This window comes from Phyllobates terribilis, unplaced genomic scaffold, assembly GCF_046119375.1.
Source record: "Phyllobates terribilis strain yellow unplaced genomic scaffold, ASM4611937v1 Scaffold_23__1_contigs__length_19252631, whole genome shotgun sequence".
Taxonomy (NCBI): domain Eukaryota; kingdom Metazoa; phylum Chordata; class Amphibia; order Anura; family Dendrobatidae; genus Phyllobates; species Phyllobates terribilis.
In genome coordinates this window covers 18,690,865-18,714,294 of record NW_027362783.1, presented here as the reverse complement: position 1 = coordinate 18,714,294, position 23,430 = coordinate 18,690,865, and the positions used below count along the sequence as shown (strand labels likewise).

The 23,430-nt window shown below is 47.4% G+C and overlaps 1 long non-coding RNA gene across 1 annotated transcript in view; it reads left to right on the top strand.

Moving 5' to 3' along the window:
* LOC141176280 (uncharacterized) overlaps positions 1-23,218 on the top strand; it is a 30,263-nt gene extending 7,045 nt beyond the window's left edge. Inside the window, exon 3 of the long non-coding RNA XR_012253128.1 lies at positions 23,146-23,218. This is a non-coding gene — a long non-coding RNA (uncharacterized lncRNA). The remainder of the gene's footprint in view (positions 1-23,145) is intronic.
* Positions 23,219-23,430: the final 212 nt, after the last annotated feature.

Here is a 23,430-nt window from a genome sequence, read left to right as displayed (position 1 = left end):
TGATGCACTGGTATCATACCCCAGAATTGCTACACAAAATGAATCATACCATCCCAGATATTTGCTGGAGATGTGGTGCCAATGGGGCCTCCCTCTTCCACATATTCTGGTCATATCCCGGGATATTGGATTATTGGAAAAAAGTAGAACAGTTGCTAAGTGACGTACTTGGGGTTTTCGTTCCCCTAGACCCACATATATACAGTGCCTACAAGTAGTATTCAACCCCCTGCAGATTTAGCTGGTTGACACATGCGGAATTAACTTGGCATTGTGACATTTGTACTGTAGATCAGCCTGGAAGTGGGAAATGCACTGCAGCAAATTTTTTTTTTTTTTTTTTAAACGTAAAAAGGTAATTCAGAGTATCATTTATTATTCAACCCCTCAAACCACAAGAATTCTGTTTGGTCCCCCTAAAGTATTAAGAAGTAGTTCAGGCACCAAGAATAATGAGCTTCACATGTGTGGATTAAAGATCTCTTTTGACAGCCTTTTCTGACTATTTAAGACCCTCCCCAAACTTGTGAACAGCACTCAGACATGGTCAACATGGGAAAGACAAAGGAGCATTCCAAGGCCATCAGAGACAAGATCGTGGAGGGTCACATGGCTGGCAAGGGGTACAAAACCCTTTCCAAGGAGTTGGGCCTACCTGTCTCCACTGTTGGGAGCATCATACGTAAGTGGAAGGCTTATGGAACTACTGTTAGCCTTCCACGGCCAGGACAGCCTTTGAAAGTGTCCTCCCGTGCCGAGGCCAGGCTTGTCCGAAGAGTCAAGGCTAACCCAAGGACAACAAGGAAGGAGCTCCGGGAAGATCTCATGGCAGTGGGGACATTGGTTTCAGTCAATACCATAAGTTACGTACTCCACCGCAATGGTCTCCGTTCCAGACCAGCCCGTAAGGTACCTTTACTTTCAAAGCGTCATGTCAAGGCTCGTCTACAGTTTGCTCATGATCACTTGGAGGACTCTGAGACAGACTGGTTCAAGGTTCTATGGTCTGATGAGACCAAGATCGAGAACTTTGGTGCCAACCACACAAGTGACGTTTGGAGACTGGATGGCACTGCATACGACCCCAAGAATACCATCCCTACAGTCAAGCATGGTGGTGGCAGCATCATGCTGTGGGGCTGTTTCTCTGCCAAGGGGCCTGGCCATCTGGTCCGCATCCATGGGAAGATGGATAGCACGGCCTACCTGGAGATTTTGGCCAAGAACCTCCGCTCCTCCATCAAGGATCTTAAGATGGGTCGTAATTTCATCTTCCAACAAGACAACGACCCAAAGCACACAGCCAAGAAAACCAAGGCCTGGTTCAATAGGGAAAAAGTCAAGGTGTTGGAGTGGCCTAGTCAGTCTCCTGACCTTAACCCAATTGAAAACTTGTGGAAGGAGCTCAAGAATAAAGTCCACATGAGACACCCAAAGAACCTAGATAACTTGGAGAAGATCTGCATGGAGGAGTGGGCCAAGATAACTCCACAGACCTGTGCCGGCCTGATCAGGTCTTATAAAAGAAGATTATTAGCTGTAATTGCAAACAAGGGTTATTCCACAAAATATTAAACATAGGGGTTGTATAATAATTGACCCACAATTTTATGTTTAAAATTTAATAAAATTCAACTGAGCAACATAACTTTTTGGTTTGTAAGATTTATGCTTCTGTTCATAAAACCTACTCTCGTTTGCAGTTTGAAGGCTCTAACTTATTTGCATCTTATCAAACCAGCTAAATCTGCAGGGGGTTGAATACTACTTGTAGGCACTGTACATCCTTAATCTCCCCCCCAGAGGACTGGAGAAAACAAAAAGTAAACTACTACTACATTTGCTGACAGCTGCTAAATGTTTGATTCCATTATTCTGGCGGAAGCCCACTACTCCCACGATATCCGATCTTTACACTAGAATAAGCGACATCCACATTATGGAAAAAATGACTGCAAACCTACATAACACTAGGGATGGTTTTGAAAAAATCTGGGGATTATGGGACCTGTTTAGGGAACGCTTCCATTTATAACCTCAAGTTTAGCAGTTCATTGCTATGTCTCTCGTTGTCCTATAACAATAATAGTTATTGTATTCTTGGGGGGTTGTTCACCGTGTCATATGTAACTTTATCTACACCCTACGCTTTATTGCAGAATCAAAGAGAGAACTCTAGAGCTCTATATTCACTTTTTTCTTTTTTTTTATTTCTGTTAATGTTTATTTTTATATCATTGTCTTCTCACCTTGACTCTGTACTTCATGTGTATGCAAACTGAACGACAATGTTATTTTTGTTATGAAAATTGTTTAATAAATATAAAGTTGAAACAAAATCAGGAAGCGTAGACCCATGTATGGGTGTGAAGAGGTGCATGGGAATAGATCTCCCCCCCAAAAAAACCCCCACTGGATTTGACTTTGTTCCGCTGCTATCCGGTGGTGTTGAGAAGTCTGGCCCAATCCAGCCCTTGTTTATTTTGATAAGAGTCAGCCTGTCAGCATTTTCAATTGCGGCACTAAAAACCTGCTCTGACAAAACGCTAGTGGCAGGGCAGGCCAGGACCTCCAAGGTGTAGAGAGCCAGTTCATGCCACGTGTCCAGCTTGGATACACTATAGTTACAAGGCAAAGAGGAATTACGGAGGACGTTGGTATGGTCAGTAAGATACTCCTTCAGCATTGTCCAAAACTTTTCCCTCTTTGTCAGAGTACCCCGCACATTAGGTCCTGGGCGCTGGGCGGGTCTGAGAAAACTGTCCCCAGCTTCTGCTGCATTGTATTTGACATCTGCCTCCAGCATTTTTAGATATTCCTCAACAAGGGCCTTCTGGTACTGCACCATTTTATTAGACCTCTCCACCACGGGAAGGAGAAATATAAAATTCTCCTTGTAGCGTGGGTCTAGAAGTTTGACTAACCAGTAATTACTGTTTCCCAAAATGTTTACAACGCGAGGGTCACGGGGAAGGCAGCGGAACATAAAGTCAGCCATGTGTGCCAGACTGCCAACAGCCAAGACTTCCCAGTCCTGACCAAGGGGACGATAGTTCATGCTCTCCTTCTTGGGCTCCTGGTCCTCCTCCTCAGTCTCCCTCTCCTCAGGCCATCCACGCTGAACAAACGGTATGACTGTTGTGTGAGTAGTACCGTATGCAGCGCAGGAAAACATCTCCTGTTTCTCCTCTGCCTCTTCCACCTCCTCATTATCACCCAATCCACGTTGAGATGAGATGAGGCTGGGCAGTGTGGAAGAACCCTTCTTTGTTCCTTGCTCCATCTAATAGTCCTCTGCCTGCAATGTCTCCTCTTTAACCGTGAGCAGTGAGCTTTCAGTAGACAGAGAAGTGGGATGGATACACTAATTATGGCATCATCGCCGGTCACCATCTTGGTGTAGTCCTCAAAGTTTTAGAAGATGGCACAAATGTCAGACATCCATGCCCACTCATCAGCTCTTATGTGCGGAGGCTGACCTGAATACCGAGGGGCGTGTTGTAGCTGGTACTCAACAACTGCCCCCTGCTTCTCACAAATGGTTCCCAACATATGCAATATTGAGTCCCAACGCATGGTGACATGGCACACCAGTTAGTGAGCTGGAAGCTGCAAACGCTGCTGAAGCACGGCGAGGGCGGCGGAAGCTGTAGCTGAATTTCTGAATTGGGCATACACGCATCATACTTTCACAAGCAGATCAGGCAGATCTGGTTAGGTTTTGAGAAACTGTTGAACCACTAGATTAAGCACATGGGCCAGGCATGGTGTAGCGTCGGCGTCCCTGCCTCCTGCTAGGCAGGGACGCTGTTCCCCTCACCTCTCCGCTCTGTGCCCGGCGTCCTCCTCCCGCTCTGCTGGCAGCGCGTGCTGCTTCCCGGCCACTGTGCTTAGGGCGCGCGCGCCGTCCTAAGGAGTCCTCGGCCAATGGCCGGAGGACCTCACCATATATAAGGCACCTCCTCCAAAATGGAGGTGCCCGAGCAATGTTGTTGCAAAGCCTTCACTCTGCTTCAGCCCTCAGGTCCCGTTACCAGTTACCTGCCAGTCACCTGCCAGATTCCTGCTAGATACCTGCCTGATATCTGCTTACCTGCTTGCAAGCCTGCGGTCCGACGGTCTGCCTTCCGACACCTGTCAGTCTGTCTATGGAACAGCCTGCCCGCTCACCTGGCAGCGCTCACCTGCTACCTGCCTGCTAGCCTACCTGGAGGCTCTGCCGTCACTTGCCGTGACCACCTGCCAGTCCAGAGACTCTTGCCCGCTCACCTGCTACCTGCCTGCTAGCCTACCTGGAGGCTCTGCCGTCACTTGCCGTGACCACCTGCCAGTCCAGAGACTCTTGCCCGCTCACCTGGGAGCGCTCACCTGCTACCTGCCTGCTAGCCTACCTGGAGGCTCTGCCGTCACTTGCCGTGACCACCTGCCAGTCCAGAGACTCTTGCCCGCTCACCTGGGAGCGCTCACCTGCTTTCTGCCTGCTAGCCTACCTGGAGGCTCTGCCGTCACTTGCCGTGACCACCTGCCTGTCCAGAGACTCTTGCCCGCTCACCTGGGAGCGCTCACCTGCTACCTGCCTGCTAGCCTACCTGGAGGCTCTGCCGTCACTTGCTGTGACCACCTGCCCATCCAGAGACTCTTGCCCGCTCACCTGGGAGCGTCCACCTGCTACCTGTCTGCTAGTCTACCCAGAGACTGTCCCTGTCACTTGCCGTGACTACCTGCCCTTCTACCCAGAGACTGTCCCTGTCACTTGCCGTGACTACCTGCCCTTCTACCCAAAGACTGTCCCTGACACTTGCCGTGACTACCTGCCCGTCTTCCCTGGGAGCCACCCGCTTCCTTACAAGGACCGCCCCCTTGTATAGTTGCTCAGAGGTTCCGCCTCCCAGACCCGTTACAGTTTGCTCGGGCCATGGAACCCGGTGGCACCCAAGCTCCCTCGCTCTCGGACCTATGTCATGAACTGTCCCGTCAGAGGTCCCAACAGGGGTCCATCCTGAGTCATCTGCGGAATGTCAACTCTCGCCTGGACACCCTGACTGCTCCACCAGCAACCACCGCTAGTGTCATGACTCGCAGCCCGGCAGCACCGCTGCCCACCAATACCATGGCATCCGGCCCCGGACCCCGGCTTTCTGCACCTCCTCGCTTCGGAGGCGACCCCGCTCAAGCTCAGGGCTTCATAAACCAGTGCACCCTGCACTTTGAACTCCTGTCCCACCAGTTTATCTCCGACCGGGCCAAAGTAGCCTTCATCATGTCCCATCTCACGGGGGAGGCTCTGGCTTGGCTAAATCCTCTATGGGAGAGAGGAGACCCCTTGGTGTCCAACCTGCCAGCCTTTCTCACGGCTTTCCGGAAAGTCTTCGACGAACCCGGACGGAAGACCTCATCCGCATCATCTCTGCTACGCCTCCATCAAGGAAATCTCACCGTGGGCTAATATGCCATACGGTTCCGTACCCTTGCTTCGGAGCTGGCCTGGGATAACGACGCCCTGGTGTCTGTCTTTTGGGAGGGTCTGTCCGGCAGTATTAAAGATGAACTCGCCGGTCGGGACATACCTACCACTCTCGACGACTTAATAACTCTTGCCACCCGGATTGACATCCGGTTCCAGGAACGCGCCAAAGAGGTCACCCGTGAGAGGAGGTTTCCACGTCTAGCCTCTACCTTTCAGAAACCTGTCACTTCTTCCGCTACTCCCCAGGCGCACTCACCCGAGCCTATGCAGGTCGACCAGACCAAGATGGTCAAAACCCGTCAAGAGTTACGCCGTGCCGAGGGGAGCTGCTTCTACTGTGGCAGTAAGGAGCACCGGATCCGTTCCTGCCCGGAGAGGTCGGGAAACGCCTGTGTCTAGGATCGCTCAGAGAGGTCGTCCTAGACAAGAGTAAACCCTCTCCATCTCTGTTGCTGTCGGTCTCTATCATCTGCGGGGAGAACCGTTATTTTGAACTAGCCCAACTTGACTCTGGAGCTGCCGGAAATCTCATTTCTCAGTCTCTGGTAGAGAAATACCGCATTCCCACCAAACCTCTAGCTGTACCCTTATCTGTCGCTGCCGTGGATGGGGGCCTCTTACCACATCCCATCCAACTTATCACCGAATCCATAACCCTGCAGGTGGGAATGCTGCACTCTGAGAGCATCTTCTTTCATGTTCTGCCTGGACTCTCTCACGCCCTCTTACTAGGCCTACCTTGGCTTCAGAGACATGCACCCGTGCTTGATTGGCAGACCGGAGAAGTCCTTCGCTGGGGACAGGACTGCCATAAGACTTGTTTAATTCCCGTCCATCCTGTCCGTCCTTCTCCTACTCCAGCCAATCTACCTGGTCTTCCGGCTCCTTAATGGTCGTATGCGGACGTCTTTAATAAAAAGGAGGCAGAGACATTACCCCCTCATAGACCATACGACTGCCCAATCGACCTGATGCCCGGCGCTACTCCTCCCCGTGGGCGCATTTACCCTTTGTCCGCTGCTGAGACCCGATCCATGTCAGAATATATTGAGGAGAATCTGGCCCGGGGATTCATCCGGAAATCTACTTCCCCGGCGGGAGCAGGCTTCTTCTTCGTCAAAAAGAAGGACGGCTCACTCCGTCCCTGTATAGACTATAGAGGCCTTAACCAGATCACGGTGAAGAATAAATACCCCCTTCCGCTCATTCCGGAATTATTTGACCGTCTGAGGGGGGCTAGAATCTTCACCAAGCTGGACCTCCGTGGGGCGTATAACCTGGTCCGTATCCGTCAGGGGGATGAATGGAAGACGGCATTTAACACCCGGGACGGCCACTATGAATACCTGGTAATGCCCTTCGGTCTCTGTAACGCTCCCGCCGTCTTTCAAGAGTTGGTCAATGACATCTTCCGGGACCTTCTCTACTCCTGCGTAGTGGTGTACCTGGACGACATCTTGGTCTTCTCTCCGGATCTCCCCACACACCGGAGGGATGTTCGTCAGGTATAGCTCAGGCTCAGGCAGAACCACCTCTACGCTAAATATGAGAAGTGCCTCTTTGAGCAGACCTCGCTTCCGTTTTTAGGCTACATAATTTCTCAGACCGGCCTACGAATGGATCCTGAGAAACTGTCTGCCATCGAGAAGTGGCCTCGACCAGAGGGGTTGAAGGCTATTCAGCGGTTCCTGGGCTTCGCCAACTACTACCGCCTCTTCATACCGGACTTCTCTTCCCGGACTGCCCCAATCTCTGCGCTCACCCGTAAGGGCACTAATCCCAGAGAATGGCCGCCCGAAGCTGAGGAAGCCTTTCTTTCCTTAAAACAGGCTTTCTCTTCCGCCCCGGTGCTGCATCGCCCGGACGGCAACAAGCAATTCTTCCTGGAAGTTGACGCCTGCTCCTCTGGAGCCGGAGCGGTACTTACCCAAAAATCGTCTTCCGGGAGAATGTTAACTTGCGGCTTATCCTCCAAACTCTTCTCCTCTTCCGAGCGCAACTATTCTATAGGAGACCGAGAGTTATTGGCCATTAAGCTGGCATTGGAGGAGTGGCGTTACCTGCTCGAGGGGGCTCTTCACCCGGTAATAATTTACACGGACCACAAGAACTTGGCTTACCTCCAGAGTGCCCAGAGACTTAACCCGCGCCAAGCCCGGTGGTTCTTGTTTTTTGCTCGCTTTGATTTTGTTCTTCATTATCGCCCGGCTGACAAAAACATCAAAGCTGATGCCTTGTCCCGATCCTTCCTGGTGTCTGATCTTGAGGAGGAACCTAAACACATCATCGATCCCGCCAGAGTAATGCAGGTGGCCCCCGTGAGTCTAAATCGTCTCCCTCCCGGTAAGACGTTCGTAACGGTACCTGATTGGGAGAAGATCCTACACTGGGGTCACTCGTCTAAGCTTGCTGGCCACGCCGGTCAGAAAAAGACCCTCCAGCTTATCACCCGGCACTACTGGTGGCCTACCCTGCACAAGGATGTAATAGACTTTGTTTCTGCCTGTGTGTCCTGCGCCCGCAACAAGGTTCCGAGAAACCTGCCAGCCGGTCGCCTCCTTCCTCTTCCAGTACCTGCTGCCCCCTGGCAGCATATAACTATGGACTTCATAACAGATCTCCCTGTCTCTGCCGGTTGTACGGTCATTTGGGTGGTCGCTGACCACTTTTCCAAAATGGCTCATTTCATTCCCCTGCCAGGCCTCCCGTCTGCACCCGAGCTGGCTAAAGACTTTATCCGCCACATCTTCCGTCTCCATGGCCTGCCCCTCCACATCGTGTCGGATCGTGGGGTTCAGTTCACCTCACGCTTCTGGAGAGCCACATGTAAGCTGCTAGACGTCATCCTGGACTTCTCCTCCGCATACCACCCACAGTCCAATGGTCAAGTGGAGCGGATCAATCAGATCCTGACCAGTTACCTCAGGCACTTCGTTAATGCCCACCATTCAGACTGGGTGGATCTCCTGCCATGGGCCGAATTCTCTTACAATAATCACGAGAGCGAATCTTCCTCCAAATCCCCGTTTTTTGTAGTCTTCGGTCAGCATCCTCGGATCCCATTTCCCGTCTTCACCTCGGTGGACAATACGGCTGCGGAATCTCTCGTTAGCAAATTTTCCTCCATTTGGGAGAGTACCCGATGAGCACTCCTTCAGTCGTCCGAGCGGATGAAAAAACACGCTGACAAAAAACGCCTGGATCCTCCTCCACAATTCCGTCTTGGAGATAAAGTCTGGCTCTCGTCCAAGTATGTCCGGCTCAAGATTCCTTCCTACAAGTTAGGGCCTCGGTTCATCGGCTCACTAGAAGTTATCAAACAAATCAACCCAGTGGCCTATAAATTGAAACTCCCGGCCAACTTGCGGATCCCTAACTCCTTCCATGTATCTCTCCTCAAACCCGTGGTACTTAACTCTTTTTCCAAGTCTACAGGTACGCCTCCTGCTCCGGTTTCCGCTGAAAACGAGTTTGAGGTAGAGAACATTCTGGCCACCAAAAGGGTAAGAGGAAAAACCTTTTTTCTGGTACATTGGAAGGGGTTTGGTACTGAGGAGAGAACGTGGGAGCCCCGGGAGAACATCCATGCCCCTCTCATCCTTGATAAATTTCTGTCTGGCCTAAAAAAGGGGGGGCCTAAAGGGGGGGGTACTGTAGCGTCGGCGTCCCTGCCTCCTGCTAGGCAGGGACGCTGTTCCCCTCACCTCTCCGCTCCGTGCCCAGTGTCCTCCTCTCGCTCTGCTGGCAGCGCGCGCTGCTTCCCGGCCACTGTGCTTAGGGCGCGCGCTCCTCCTCTCTTAAAGGTTCCGCGCGCGCCGTCCTAAGGAGTCCCCGGCCAATGGCCGGAGGACCTCACCATATATAAGGCACCTCCTCCAAAATGGAGGTGCCCGAGCAATGTTGTTGCAAAGCCTTCACTCTGCTTCAGCCCTCAGGTCCCGTTACCAGTTACCTGCCTGTCACCTGCCAGATTCCTGCTAGATACCTGCCTGATATCCGCTTACCTGCTTGCAAGCCTGCGGTCCGACGGTCTGCCTTCTGACACCTGTCAGTCTGTCTATGGACCAGCCTGCCCGCTCACCTGGGAGCGCTCACCTGCTACCTGCCTGCTAGCCTACCTGGAGGCTCTGCCGTCACTTGCCGTGACCACCTGCCAGTCCAGAGACTCTTGCCCGCTCACCTGGGAGCGCTCACCTGCTACCTGCCTGCTAGCCTACCTGGAGGCTCTGCCGTCACTTGCCGTGACCACCTGCCAGTCCAGAGACTCTTGCCCGCTCACCTGGGAGCGCTCACCTGCTTCCTGCCTGCTAGCCTACCTGGAGGCTCTGCCGTCACTTGCCGTGACCACCTGCCTGTCCAGAGACTCTTGCCCGCTCCCCTGGAAGCGCTCACCTGCTACCTGCCTGATAGCCTACCTGGAGGCTCTGCCGTCACTTGCTGTGACTACCTGCCTGTCCAGAGACTCTTGCCCGCTCACCTGGGAGCGTCCACCTGCTACCTGTCTGCCCTTCTACCCAGAGACTGTCCCTGTCACTTGCCGTGACTACCTGCCCTTCTACCCAGAGACTGTCCCTGTCACTTGCCGTGACTACCTGCCCTTCTACCCAGAGACTGTCCCTGTCACTTGCCGTGACTACCTGCCCATCTTCCCTGGGAGCCACCCGCTTCCTTACAAGGACCGCCCCCTTGTATAGTTGCTCAGAGGTTCCGCCTCCCAGACCCGTTACACATGGTATGTGTGCGAGCTTGCCTAGCCTCAGAGCTGCCACCAGGTTCCGGCCATTGTCACTCACGACCATGCCTGGCTGTAGGTTCAGCGGTGACAGCCACAGATCTGCCTGCTCTGTTACCGCTGTCAACAACTCTGCAGTGGTGTGCGGTTCGTCCCCTAAGCATATTAGCTTCAGCACAGCCTGTACCGTTTGGCAAGGCAGTGGTACAGTTCTTCCAGCTTCCAACTGATGTGGTCATGTCAGAGATGGAGACTGAAGAGGAGGAGGAAGTGCAAGAGCTGTAAAATGTGAGGGCAACTCTGATTGACCCAGGACCCACTATCCTCGATGTTGTGAGGACGTCACAGCGTTTAACTGGGTCCCGACTTCCACTATATCAACTAAGTGTGCCATCAGTGAAATGTACTGTCCCTGGCCACAAGCACTTGTCCATGTGTCTATGGTTAGGTGGACCTTCCCAGTTACTGCGTTTTTGAGGGCACGGGTAATGTTCTGGAACACATGCTTGTGTAAGGCGGAGAAGGCGGAACTCCGGGAGAAACAGTGCAAAGATTCCGTCTCCACTAGCCTAAAAGGCAACATTTCAAGTGCAAGTATTTGAGAAATGTGGCAGTTTAGTGCTGTTTACTGTGGGTGGTTGGCTGCGTATTTGCAAATGCTGCACTGGAACAATGACATGGATGTGGTTGCTGATGGTGGTGGTTTAAAGTGTGCAACAACAGGATCAGGTCAGAAGGTATCTTTGCCTGCACCATGAACAGGCAGTAGTTTCACCCGCAAACACTGTTTCTGGACCCTGGTGTTTGGCTCAACTAGTCGGGTGCTTTGCTGTCATGTGCCTGAGCATGCTGGTGGTGGTCAAGCTGGTAGTTTTCCTGCCTCTGCTGATTCTGGCATGGCAGATGTTGCAAATGGACTTTTTTGGGGTTATCTGAACAGTCTTTAAAAAACAGCCAGACTCTGGAAGACCTAACAGTTGGACTGGCAACTTCCCTCTTGGGTCTGTGGCCACCCCACTGCTTGTTCCTGCCTGATGTGGTGCTACGCCTCGCTCGCCCTCTGTGCTGCTGTCCTCACTATGCATGTCACCTTGCTAGGTTGGGTCAGTGACATAATCGTCCACCACCTCATCTTCCACGTATGCACCCTGGGTCTCCTGCTGACTTACTGGCAATTGTGTCTCATCATCATGATCCACCTGTTGCAACAGTAATTGCACTTTTCCACCATCGCCTTCATGTGACCGAGGCTGCTCAAATATTTGGCCATTGCTACAGGCGATCCCCTCTTGCCCCACTTGAAGTGGGTTGGGTGAGAGGCCCGAATCTATAAATAGAAAAGTGAACAGCTTTTTGGAGTGTCCAAGTGTGGGATCATTTGTCTCTGGGCACTCGGCATTGGTAAAGGAAGGAGGGACAGAGTGATTAACCGCTTCCTGACCGCCCACTGTACATAAACCTCGGCGCTGCCTGGGCTCTGTGCAGCGCCGACGTTTATGAGCGGTGGGTGGTCCCGCAGCCCTCAGGACCCCCAGGGTCCTGCAAGCGCTGCGGGTGCAATGCAGAGCGACAGCTCAGACAGGGGACATCATCGGGACCTGATTAGATCAGGTCCCAATGATGTTAACCCTTTGCTATCTTCTATATGCCGCAATCTACAGTGATCGCGGCATTTAGAAGATAGTGAGAGGAGAGGGGGTCCTCCACTTACCTCTCCGACGGCCCCCTGATGTCTTACAGGACCTGCCGTTGTCATGGCAGCCGGAGGTCACATGACCGCCTCCGGATCTGCCATATATGGTGTCCTGCTAGGCTCAGCCTGCAGCTGAAGTCTAGCAGGAGACAGACAGTGTGAAACTGTCAGCAAAGTTCTCATGCAATGCAATACATGTCTATTGCATTGCATGAGAACAGTGGTTAGAAAAATAAAAATTAATGTCCCATACAGGACTAAGTAAAAATGTAAAAAAAAAAGTCTAAAAAATGTTTTCAAACTGTTAAAAAAAATCACAAAATAAATAAATAAAATATTAAACCAATAAATCCGTATATTTATGCAAAAACAAAAAAAGTACACATATTTGGTATCGCCGCATCCGAAACAACCCGACCTATAAAACTGTCACACTAATTAACTCCTTCTGTGCACACCGTAATAAAAATAAAAAATGGAACAAAAAACTATGCTTTTCATCATATCGCCAAACAAAAAGTGGAAAAAAATGCGATCAAAAAGCAAAATGGAAATAAAAATGGTATCGCTGAAAACGACATCTTGTTCCGAAAAAAAAAAGCCGCCATACAGCTCCATCAGCCGAAAAATAAAAAAGTTATAGCTCTCAGAATAAAGCGATGCAAAAAAAATATTTTTTCTATAAAATTGTTTTATTGTATAAAAGCGCCAAAACAAAAAAAATATACAGTAAGTGTAGTATCGCTGTAAAGGTACTGACCCGAAGAATAATGCTGCCTTATCACTTTTACCACACGCAGAACGGCATAAAAAAAAACCCTCAAAAAACAATTGCTGAATTGTTGGTTTTTGTTAATTTTACCTCCCAAAAAACGGAATAGAAAGCGATCAAAAAGTGTCACGTACCTAAAAATGGTACCAATAAAAATGTCAACTCGTCCCGCAAAAAACAAGCCATCACATGACTCTGTCGGCGGAAATATGGAAAAATTATAGCTCTCAAAATATGGCGATGCAAAAACTAGATTTTGCAAAAAAAGTGTCTTTTAGTGTGTGACAGCTGTTAGTCATAAAAACCCGATATAAATCTGGTATCTCTGTAATAGCACCGACCCGAAGAATAAAGTAATCTCATCACTTATACCGCACGAGGAACGGCGTAAAAAATAAATAAAACCAATTCTTCACCTGCTACTGATTTGTTTATTATGTCTCTGAAAGATCGCAGTAAGACTCTGCTCACATTTATCCTGCGCTCTGCGCTGAGCACTTGCACCAGACTTTCCGTGTAAATATCTGAAATACGTGATTCAGTCGGAACCCATGACGGAAGATTCCCTGTAATGAGGCAGATATAGGCCACTGTGGATGCCGTCTGGCCTGTGATCCCACGGTGTCAGTTTTTTTAGGCGTGCATAAAAGTGCGGTTGGCCACAGTTTTGTGCACTTCTGAAAAAAGGACACCGCTAAACAGAGGCCATAAGGAGTCCAGAGTAACTCTGCTGCCTCATTACAGTGAATGGATTCCGCAGGGGTTTCATCTGAATTACATCACTTGGAAATTTAGATGGAAACCCCTATGTAAGTGCTCAGCCTAGAGCGCCAGATAAATGTTAGGTAAAATGTTCCCAATAAAAGCTTCAACTCAGTCCTCAAAAAAAGCTAGTCCCCACTCAGGTCCGTCATCTGTTAAAAATAAGGGACTTCCAAGTTACTGGTAGCAGAAAGGCTCTGGAAAAGTGAAATGGCCCTTGCCCCCCAAAAGAAATTCAGAAAATGTTGTGCTCCCATATCCAAATGCCTATTCTACAATAATTTGTTCTCCAATTGTCAAATAGCGCTCCGTCCCTCCGAGATCTTGCCGTATGACTAAGCGGTACGATACAGCCACATATGGAGTATTGCCACTTTTAGAAGAAATTATGTGACACATTTCGGCACCATTTTTACCCATTGCCCTGTGTGAAAATGTAAAATCTGAGGGTAAAACATTTTTTTGGCGTAAAAATATAATTATGTTTTCTTCACTGCCCAATGGTATAAATTAAAAAATTAAAAAATACTCACTACTTCCTTAGATGAATTCCTTGAGAGGTGTAGTTTACAAAATGGGGTCACTTGTGGGGGTTTATGCTGTTTCGGCAGTTCAGCGACTCTTCAAATGTGACATGGTGTCTGCAACCTATCCCAGCCAACATAGCGCTCCTTTCTCTTCCGAACCCTGCCGTACACCAAACCAGTGGTTTTCCCCCACATATGGGGTATCGGCGTACTCAGGAGAAATTGCACAACAAATTCCATGGTGCAATTTCTCCTGTTATCCTTATGATAATGCAAAATTAGGGGATGAAAAACATTTTTTGTGGGAAAAATGTGAAAATTTTATTTTTACAGCTCAATATTATAAACTTCTGTGAAGCACCTGGGGGTGCAAGGTGCTCACCACACATCTAGATAAGTTCCCTAAGGGGTCTATTTTCCAAAATGGTGTCACTTTTTGGGGGTTTCCACTATTTAGGCACATTAGGGGCTCCCCAAATGCGACATGGCGTCCGCTAATTATTCAAACAAATTTTACATTCGAAAAGTCAAATGGCGCTCCTTCCCTACCAAACCCTGCCGTGCGCCCAAACAGTGGTTTTACTCCATGCTAGGAGGGCGGTTGCAAACAACTTTAATATAATGGAACGCAACCGACCCCGGGGTCCGCGATGCAGCCTGGTGGACTAGTGCTGAAAACCTCCCGGGTGAAAAAGGTAGCAACCAACTTAAATGATAAACCCTTCCGTGTTACTGCACACAGGAACGGGTATAGCGGTTCGCTCTATCTCCATTAACAGCACGGAAGATGTGTGACCGGGAAACTATCTGTAGCCCTGGTACTGCACAGGGACTACTCTGGCGGCGCTAGGATGCGTGTGTGACTACGCCGATGGCTACACGTGCCTCCAGTCGGCGTGCTACCGGACTGAAGGGTACTACTCCACGTGGCTGACAGGAGATAGCCGTGGACAGGACGTCTGCAGGCTGCTCGGGGTGATAGGTGACCCCTTTGGCTGAGCCAGGCTGCAAGACGAAGCTACCTGCCTAAGCACATCTAAGCCTGCCTAAGCGACCTGTGCTAATCAGCCGAGCGAACTCTGGCATCGGCAGGTCACGTAGTGAACAGCTAGGGAGCACGTGGAACACAGTTGTCCACACAACAGCATCACTTGCTCAAATGATCAGAGCGGGCCGCCATGTTTTTGGGCGGGCCTTTTAAAGACTAAGCCCTGCCCACCGACGCGCCGTTGGTGACGCCACCCGTGGACCAATCAGGTGGTGCTAGGTCACCGAGTCAGGTGGGTGCCAAACCACCAATCACGATCTGCCAGGTCACGGGCATGCTCAGTGCGGCGAATCCTGGACTTAGACTCCAAACGCCCTGTCTCCCTCTGCAACCCATGCTTAACATTGCTAGGTACCAATTCACAGGAGACAATCTGTACATCTCGTGGACCAGCTAGGCGTTGGGGCTGATGATGATGCTGAGCTGCATCAGCCTAGGCTGTACTGAAATGGGAGACCACAGAAGTTCCTGGACCCATTTCAAATCCAGCCACAGACTAACACCTAACACTCCTCATAGGTGGTATCAGTGTGTTCAGGTGAAATTGCACAGCAAATTTCATGGTACAATTTCTTCTATTCCCATTATGATAATGCAAAATTAAGGGATGAAAAACATTTTTGTGGGAAAAATGTGAAAATTTTATTTTTACAGCTCAATATTATAAACTTCTGTGAAGCACCTTGGGGTTCAAGGTGCTCACCACACATCTAGATAAGTTCCCTAAGGGGTATAGTTTCCAAAATGGTGTCACTTGTGGGGGGTTTCCACTGTTTAGGCACATCAGGAGCTCTCCAAACGCAACATGGCATCCGCTAATTATTCAAACAAATTTTATATTCAAAAAGTCTAATGGCGCTCCTTCCCTTCCGAACCCTGCCGTGCGCCCAAACAGTGGTTTTCCCTCACATATGGGGTATCAGTGCGCTCATGAGAAATTGCACTACAAATTGTGCAGTCTATTTTTTCCTGTTATCCTTGTGAAAATAAAAAAATTGGGTCTAAAGTAACATTTTTGTGAAAAAAAGTTAAATGTTCATTGTTTTCTTCACATTCCAAAAATTCCTGTGTAACACCTGAAGGGTTAATAAACTTCTTGAATGTGATTTTGAGCTCCTTGAGGGGTTCAGTTTTTAGAATGGTGTCACTTTTGGGTATTTTCTGTCATAAAGGCCCCTCAAAGTGACTTCAAATATGATGTGGTCCCTAAAAAAATGTTTTTTGTAAATTTTGTAGGAAAAATGTGAATTCGCTGGTCTACTTTTAACCCTTATACCTTCCTAACAAAAAAAATTTTGGTTCCAAAATTGTGCTGATATAAAGTAGACATGTGGGAAATGTTATTTATTAACTATTTTGTGTGACATATCTCTCTGATTTAAGGGCATGAAAATTCAAAGTTTGAAAATTGCAAAATTTTCAAAATTTTCGCCAAATTTACGATTTTTTCACAAATAAACGCAAGTGATATCGAAGAAATTTTACCACTATCATGAAGTACAATATGTCACGAAAAAACAATCTCAGAATCAGGGGAGTCCGTTGAAGCATTCCAGAGTAATTACCTCATAAAGTGACAGTGGTCAGAATTGAAAAAATTGGCCTTGTCACGAAGGCTAAAACAGGCTCTGGCGCGAAGTGGTTAATATGTGATCCAGACTCACGGCTGCTGAGACTGGACCTTGTGGAAGACAAGGGTGGTGGTGATGGCAAACTGACTGGAAGCATTATCTGCTAAGCAACCAACAACCTTTTCACACTGGTCTGGCTTCAATAGTGGTGTTCCACAGCGCCCTACAAAGTGGGACAGGAAGGTAGAGCGACATGATGTGGGTCCTCAGCAGGCACAATTTCATCTTGCCCACTGCCTCTGCGTGCACCATTACATCACAAAACACCTTCTTCCAAAAAATTACATAGTTACATAGTTTATAAGGCCGAAAAAAAGACAAGCGTCCATCGAGTTCAGCCTATTTCTTGTGCACTGCAGCTATTCCGCAGCGTTGATCCACGGGAAGGCAAAAAAAAACCATGCGGTATAGGCCAATTTACATCATTGAGGAAAAATTCACTTCCCGACTCCAATCTGGCAGTCAGATTAAATCCCTGGATTAATTAACTATCACTAAGCGTAAGATGTAATTTTATTGTTCTCAAGAAAGGTGTCCAGGCCTCTCTTGAACTCATTAAGTGAGTTGGACATCACCACTTCCTCTCCCAGAGAGTTCCAGAGTCTCACGTCTCTGACCGTAAAGAATCCCCTTCTATGCTGGTGCAGGAACCTCCTTTCCTCCAGACGCATAGTGTGCCCCCTCGTCTTTGTCACCATGATTAGACTTTTTGAAAAGTATACGAGTATTAAACCGCTAAGCTTTATTCAAATAGCAATAAATAAACAATTAGAACATATATGTTTAAATAAAGTGGTTCCAAGAAGGAGAGGCAAAGGACATGCATATTACACAAAAATAAATTGTACTGTGCATTCATGCTGCATGTTCAGTAATATCATTTACCTTGCTCCCCATTAATACGGATTCCCATGCCTGACTGAGTGGCTCTGTGAATCCACAGGCACTAGTATTACACTTTATATATAACACATTGCACTTCTCTTATATCTAGTGGTCAGGATTCTAACCAGTTGAGGGAGTGTAGAGAGTGATGTATTTCATCCTATATTCCTCTTATACCATCTTTTGAGCCATACAAAAACTGCATTAAATTCCCTTTTGAGATTAAGACGCCTTTCAATGCACAGTACAATTTACTTTTGTGTAATATGCATGTCCTTTGCCTCGCCTTCTTGGAACCACTTTATTTTAACATATATATGTTCTAATTGTTTATATATTACTATTTGAATAAAGCTTAGTGGTTTAATACTCGTATACTTTTCAAAAAGTCAAATAATTTTTTGGCAAGAAGGTGTTGTATGTATAGTTGAGTTATACCAAATAAGTGTAACGGGTCCGGGTGGTGGAACCTCTGTGCCGCGGTGCAAGGGGGGACCCAGAAGTTACTCTGGGGATGACCTTGTAGAGTGCAGGTGGCTCCCACGGGTCAGATAGCTGGGACTGATCGGAGTAGCGGGTGGACACAACAGGTAGGTAGCAGTCTCTGGGTGAGCAGTCGGGTGGTCAGGGGAAGTGACAGAAAAGCAGGTAAGAGTCTCTTGGCTGGCAGGCAGGTGGTCACAGCAAGTGACGGCTGAGCGGGTAAGAGTATCTGGGCTGGCAGGCAGGTGGTCACGGCAAGTGACGGCGGAGCCTCCAGGTAGGCTAGCAGGTGGGTAGCAGGTGAGCGCTCCCAGGTGAGCGGGCTAGCAGGTACGGCAGGTAGCAGGCAGGTAGGGCAGGTAGCAGGCAGGTAACTGGCAGGTGCTTCCTGGTCCGCAGGTGGACTTGCCCATAGACAGACTGGCGGATGCAGGAGACAGACTGTCGGGCTGAAGAGAAGACAAGCAGGCAGACAGGACTGGTAGTCAGGCTGGCAACGGGACCTGAGGGCTGAAGCAGAGGTGAGTATGCTTTGCAACAACTTTGCTCGGGCACCTCCTTTTTGGAGGAGGTGTCTTAAATATGGGAGGTCCTCCTGCAATTGGCCGGGGACTCCTTAGGACGGTGCGCGCGGTCCCTTTAAGAGAGGGGGAGCGCGCAGGCGCGCCCTAAGCACAGTGCCCGGGAAGGAGCGCGCGCCGGCAGCAGCGAGGGAAGGAGCGCTGGAGGATGCCGCGCACGGAGCAGGAAGGTGAGAGGGACGGCGTCTCTGCCTAGCAGGGGGCAGAGACGCCGATGCTACAACAAGTATGTGAATTCCAGATGAGAATACAAGTGTAACCATCACCATCACGTCCACTTCCCTGTCCCTTACCATGCGCCTTGCCCATTTTAAATAAAGTGTAATATTTGTCACGTTGCCAAAATGTCACGATTATTACGGCAGTAATATCAGATCATGTCTGATGACCACGGTTTTAAGCAGTGGCCTTGTAGTGTGTTATTGGTCAGCGACCAAGTGTGATTAGGTTGAACAACACACAACTGGCAGACTTTAAATGGAGGGTAATATTTATCACATTACCAAAATGTCACGATTATTACGGCAGTAATATCGGATCACGTCTGATGACCACGGTTTTAGGCAGTGGCCTTCAGTATGGTATTGGTCAGCGACCAAGTGTGAATAGGTTGAAAAACACACAAATGGCAGACTTGAAATGGAGTGTAATATTTTGCACACTCCCCAAATTGTCACGAATATTGCGGCTGTAATATTGGATCCCTTCTGATGATGGATGAGTTTCTTTGCTTCCACAATACAGCAATGCGAATAAAATCAACCAAATCTGGCTATATTCTGCTAACAAGCAAATGGAGAAGTTAAAATGGTGTATTATATTGCTTTTTAAGCAAATAATCAGGATTAGGAGCACAAATAATTTTAGCCCTGTTATCTAGGGCTATTGATATCTGTAGACAGATCTGTAGACAGCAGACAAAACGTGCAATGGACCCTATTCTGCTCTATGCACTCTTCACAAACTCTGTCTGCCTAACTCCTCCTATCACCAATATTAATGTATGCAGCTGGATTAGTCCTTAGAAGGACTGTAAGGCTGCGTGCCCACTATGTGTTTTTCAAGCGTTTTTGCCGTGAAATTTCCGCAGCGAAAACACTTAAAAAACACTTGGTGATACGTGCCCCATGGTCCCCAATGATAATCCGCATGTGCTGTGCACATGCTGAGGAAATTTCCGCTGCGGATTATTATTGCGGAAAAATCCGCAGCATGTCCATTAATTTTGCGGACACGCCAATTGCCACCATTGACTTGCCATTGAATCGCTTAATATCCGCATGACTACATGTGCACATGCGGATATTAAGCGATTCAATGTGCGGATGATACCCGGGTCTGGAGAAGAGGAGACTCTCCTCCAGACCCGGGTACCATAGTACCTGTTAAAAAAAGAATTTAAAATAAAAAATATACATTATACTCACCTTCCGATGTTCCCCGGTCTCCTCTGTGGTGCGTCCTGGCTCCCCGATGGCTCGCGATGGTGTAAAAGGACCTTCCATTACGTCATTTAGTCATGTGACAGGTCACGCGACCGCTGTTGCCGGCGGTCGCATGACCTGTCACATGACTAAATGACGTCATGGAAGGTACTTTTACACCACCGCAAAGCCGTACGAGAGACCAGACGCCCTGGAGAGAAGACCGCGGGCCATCAGAAGGTGATTATAATGTTTTTGTTTTTTTACATTTTTATTCTTTTTTTAACTATTAACTTGGTCACACTATATAGATCCATGCCGGTTGCATGGATTTATATAGTGTGACCAAGTTGTCAAGCACTTTACAAGTGATGCTAAAATCGCTTGGAAAAGCGCTTGATAACCCGCATGCAGAAATGCATGCAGAAACGCTTGACAAACGCTTCTACCTGGCGGGAAAACCGCATGTAAAAACCGCATGCGTTTTTCCTGCCAGGGAGATGCAGAAAAAATATGCAGCATTTCTGCATCGTGGGCACTTAGCCTTAGTGCAGATGTATACATATATAAAGCTGTGTAATACCGATTACCTGACTAAATAATTCTCCAATTCTCTCCCTAGCTCAGCAGCACCTCTCCCTACTCTGGCAGTCTGAAGGGTAGACTGTGACAAGCATAGGGTCCCGGGTCTTAAATACATTGTATCTAATCCGAAATGGTATCAATAGAAATGCCAGCTCAACGCTAAACAATAAGCTCTCACCCAGTTCCAGATCCTGAAAAATAGAGACACTACAAAATAGCGACATTTTTTTTTAACTTTTTTTCACCATTGTTTGGTATCTGCAAACTAGTAATGACCTTGATAATCTTAATGTCAGGTTAGTTTTAACATTCAGTGAACAAGGTAGAGAAAAGAACCCTAAAACATTTGTGGAATTGCACATTTTTTGCAATTTTGCTCCACTTGAAAGTTTTGTTTCCTGTTTTCCAGTACATTTTATGGTAAAATCAATGGTGTTGTTCAAAAGTACAACTCGCCCGGCAAAAAACAAGACCTTACACGGCCATATTGACAGAAAAATAAAAAAGTTTTGGCTCTGGAAGAAGGGGAACAAAAAAAACAGAAGCGCAAAAATGGAAAATGGCCAGGGGGTGTAGGTTAAGTTGCATAAAAAAACACTAATCAGAAACGCAACGTGTGAACATAGCCTAACACTGACAGTTATAATACATTGCAGTGCTGGTGCATTGAAATGCAAAGCCCCATTAATCAGAGTAATAAAAGTTAAAGTCTCATAGATGGACTTACTAAAAAAAGTGAAAAAGAAAAGAAAAAGTAAAAATATTTTACAATTTCAAAGATAAAAATAATAAAAAAAATACCAATAAATAGGTATATTTATATAAAAATGAAAGAAGTATACATATTTGTTATTGTCTCATCCGAAATAACCTGATCTATAAAATGTAAGTTAACCCCTTCAGTGAACATCATAAAAAATAAATTAAAAACTTGGTAAAAAAATGGAAAATTAAATTGCAGTGGGCTGTGCCTTCTTACACAGAAGGCCACAGCAAAGAAACGTATAGTGTACAGTATAGGTTTTCCTTACAGTGAACCCTAACGGCACACGGATGCCTTGACACCCATGCTGACTGTGCCACTTGAGGGAATGCACCTGCTAGTGAGCACAAACACTGTGTATCTAGCCTATTCTATTCACATCAGTTTTACTTCTTTAATACCACTGTCAAGTGTGATAGTGGCATGTAACAGACTTCAACATAGTGGCCATCAGTTCTGTTGACCATGGACCCCCCGTGCAGTATGAATGCAGATTGACAAGGGTTATCTTGACTGCCGGATGCCTACTTTTAAAAAAAATATGTCTCTCAGAATATGGTGACAAAAGCCAATTGTTTTTGTATATTATGTTATTTTTAAGTAGTAAATGAAAAGTAGAATTACATAGATTTGGTATCCCATAACTGACGTATAGAACAAAGTTAACAGACCACCGCCAGATTGCCACAAAGTGAGTGGCGCTAATGCAAAACCCGAAAAAAGAAAATGCTGAAACACTGTTTTTCTCCTCACCGTTTCCAGTTATTTCATAGAATAAATGGTGTTCTGCAAAAATGCAGCTATGTCGAAATATAAAAAGGTTATGGCTCTTATTAGAAGGAGAGGAAAAAACTTAGGTTACAATACCCCGGGAAAAAGCTCTATGTCTGCCTCGCTGCAACCTCCAGCTTAGGATTTTTTACCTGATGGATGACATATTAAACAGATTGCTTTGACTAAGCCACCTGTCACACGTCCGTATAAGACCAGTACTGGAAAAAATGGTACCGGTGTGCTCAGTATTTTGGACCATCAGTGTTCCATCCGTGTGCCATTCGTTTTTCTCCACTATGACTTAAGAAATATCAATTCCAAAGCTTCTCCTATACTTTGCAATGTTAAACATGTACAGCACACGGATGTCACAAGGATGTTTTACACGCAGCCATAAACGTGTATTGGCCCTTGTCATCTGCGCGGCCGGGAGAAAGCGGCCGGGTCTCCGTGTAGTTCATGTGAAGATCACCATAGATTATGATAGGTACAGGTGCATCTCACTTAATTAGAATATCATCAAAAAGTTAATTTATTTCAGTTCTTCAATACAAAAAGTGAAACTCATATATTATATAGAGTCATTACACACAGAGTGATCTAGTTCAAGTGTTTATTTCTGTTAATGTTGATGATTATGGCTTACAGCCAATGAAGACACAAAAGTCATTATCTCAGTAAATTAGAATACTTTATAACACCAGCTTGATAAATGATTTTAAAATCCGAAATGTGGGCCTACTGAAATGTATGTTCATATAATATACGAGTTTCACTTTCTGTACTGAAGAAATGAAATAAATTAACTTTTTGATGATATTCTAATTTAGTGAGATGCACCTGTATGTGTGGATACGTGTCTCCGATGCGTGTGAAAGCGAATGCCACATGTACTGAAAACACGTGCATCTGAAGGAGGCTTTACACTGTATGGACAAGTAAGGAAAGACTGCTTCTCTGATGATGTGTAAATCTGGAGGTGAATGAGAATCATAATCAGTTTTGTTATATATTTTAGGAAGGAAGTCCAGACTCAGAGGAAAGAAGCGACCCGTAATTTACGATAGTGAGAATGAAGAGGTGCAGCCAACGTAAGCACTAAATATGACTATTGTCAGGGAAATATTAATATCAGGGAAATGTTCTTCTACAGCTACCTGACATAGATGTTCACCCCCCTCCCTTATTCCCCTTCTGCTCAGCACAAAAGCCCCAATTAGCACACGCCTGGGAAATAGCTTATGCAAACGATGCCAGGCAAGGAGTGTTATAACTTTGTTAGGAAGCAAGCAGCTTGTCTCTG